The sequence below is a fragment of the Camelina sativa genome, chromosome 6 (assembly GCF_030686135.1).
Source record: "Camelina sativa cultivar CO46 ecotype springtype chromosome 6, ASM3068613v1".
Classification (NCBI taxonomy): domain Eukaryota; kingdom Viridiplantae; phylum Streptophyta; class Magnoliopsida; order Brassicales; family Brassicaceae; genus Camelina; species Camelina sativa.
Window position 1 is genome coordinate 9,634,213 of NC_141885.1, and position 2,849 is coordinate 9,637,061.

Here is a 2,849-nt window from a genome sequence, read left to right on the forward strand (position 1 = left end):
ACCACAGCGTGTGCATAATCCGGGTCATAAGTTATCAAGATCAAGTTGTGCTAAACCGAGGTTAAACTACCAAAGAAGAATGTGCAAACCTCGGGTCAGTATCGAAGATGAAGTTGTGCAAATATAGGGTCAAGATATGCTGATAAAGATGTACAAACCTAGGGCCAATGAATGGAGTGAAGAAGGCCCTAGGATTCAAATAGAGTTTGGGCGGCAAAAGGTGGTCCCATGTGAGTTTGGAGTCAATGCAAGTTGCAAGGAGTCACATGTGACCTAAAGATCCGTTTAGGAGGTGTCCCTATCACTCTTGGGCGTCCAACAACATTCAAAGATCACAAGTTGGTATTAGAGAGAGAAGCAACAAGTGGAAGAGTCACATGTTGGCTTAAGAGGTCACTTTGGAGCTGTCACTATCTACATGCTTAGGACCAGCTCCCCTCTCTCTTCATGTCACTTTCCACACTACCAATTGTGTATATGTGTATGTATATGTGGCCGTTTCAATTAGGTTTAGAAGGGAGACACATACTCCATTCACTCCTTATATAAATATGTAACACATATCACTAATAATATTAAGCTCTCCAATGGGGAGTTTTTCCCTTTACTAAACTCGTCTCTTTACACTAAAATGGGTAGAATCTAGTCTTGATAATCTCATGGAGAGACCAAGCTTTGGCAATGCTTGGTCTCCACCTTTCTTTCATTCCATTCTCTACACTATTCTCTAAACTATTCTAAAGGGTTATTGGGTTATCTTTGGTGTGAGAGTGCTGTTGCCTCTCATACTTATTCTTGAGTATGCACAGCTTATATTGGCGTGTATAACTCCTTCTTTACCTTAAGAACACTCTCATTGAGTTGTATCTTAAAGGCTTTACACATGAACACACAAATTCCACTTTAAGTGTTCTTGTGAGTTTATATTGGAGTAGAGTGTATCTTGCAGCTCACTCTCTCTAAATTCTAACATGGTATCAGAGCAGGCTCAAGATCTGAGCTGCTAGTTTTGAATTCTGCAAAAGAAGCCACAAAGATGGCGTTTTGAAGCTGTTCTTGGAGCCATTGGAGTAGATACTCTATATGGAGGTTATCAAGGCAGTTTGAAGTTTCAGTTTGGAGAAGCCATGAAATCCACAAGGGAGAACAGTGAATCTACTTGTTGGAGGTTTATGGTGTCTTGAAGTCAGTCCTTAAAGGGGAGCTGCTTCAATTCCTTTGCTCATTCTGTTTACTAAATGTTGGGATTTATGAGACAAAGCTCACAAGAGAGGGTAGACAAACACTTGGTGAATGAATCCCCCTTTACCCACAACAAACTAACTCATTCTCAAGGGGGAGGAGAGAACATCAACTTGTGATGAACTCCCCATAAACAAGCTAGATAGAACCCAAATACTAGAGAGTAAGCGGATCCTAACTAGGAGAAGCACTAGTTTGAGACTTATCCTCTTCTAGTATCACAACACTTAGAGTTTGTGTACTTAGGAGAAGGAGGATTAAGAATCAGTAATCTAGGCTAAGTAAAGCAGTAAATAAGAAGAGTTTAGGTGGATTTGAGAAGAGAATAGGCTGCCTTAAGGGCAGCCCCTAACCGCTAATCCTAAACTCTCTACATTGTTAATATGAAACAAGAACACAAGTATAGAGAGGAAATCGGTTTCTCTTCTATTGAATAATATTGTGATATGTTACATATGAGAGATTATACATTAATATAGGAGAAGAAGGTCATATGACCGTTAGACACAAAGAGAGAAGAAGAAGGTGATAGGGACGTTCTCAATTCAACTTGGTGAAAGCGACTTCCTTCCTTCACCAAACGCTCACGTGAATCTTCTCCCTTCCTTCCTTTTCCTTGTGGGTTTTCCTTTCTTCTTCTTTATGGGCCTCTCTCCCTTGTAAGGCCTCGTTTTCCTTTCTCCCAAGCCTCTCAAACTCGGCCTCTCTATCTACTGGACCGAGCGTAGGCCTAAGGGCCGAGACCGTACGGACGGGCCTTCTCTTCATTGTACGGACGGGCCTGTACGGACGGGCCTGTACGGACGGGCCTTCTCTTCAATGTGTTCACGGCCTAACTGGCCGCTCACCGGACATGGGTCCGTTCACGGACACGGTACATGGTCGCTCACGGACACGGACATGGCCTTACCGGCCTTTACATGGCCTTTCCGGCCTTTCTTCTCTTCTTCCAAGGCTCGGCCTTACCGGCCTCTCCTCTCTCTTCCTCCTTACTCTCTAATACTCCCCCGCACGCTTGATCTGCAGGGCACCATGGGGACCAAAGATCAAGGGTGGACTAGTGTCATCTACCTCATTAAAAAAACCTCAACAAAGAAAACCTCTTGGGATAAAACTTTGTTAAGGGAAAAAGAGTATAGACTCCACTATCCATGATGTCCCATTGATCTTGGTTTGTCAAGAACCAGCTCTCTCCTCTTCAGGCCTTTGAACCGCTACACTCCTTAGCCCTTCTTGCCTTGAACTCACTTCATATGATCTCTCCAAGCTTGCACTTCTCGAATTTTCTTTTGAGGCTCTCATAGTCTCCTTCACCCTTGAAACAAGTGATAAAGAAGAAAAGAATAAGTGTTTGCTATGAGGAATATCAAAGAAAATTCTAAAGAAAACTTTAAAAGAACATATTAAAGAGTAAAGACTAGTAATAGAGCTAAGATAATGAATTTAAGAAATTTAAATAGAGTAGAGTTTAGAGCACAGCCTTTTTGGTGTTTTGATGGATAGGAAGGAGAGGGTTGATCACTGTTGCGGTTTGGAATTCCTCCTTGAGACCGCTCCTCTAACCATGGTTTTAAACCCGGTCAGTTTTATTTGTCAGACTGACACAT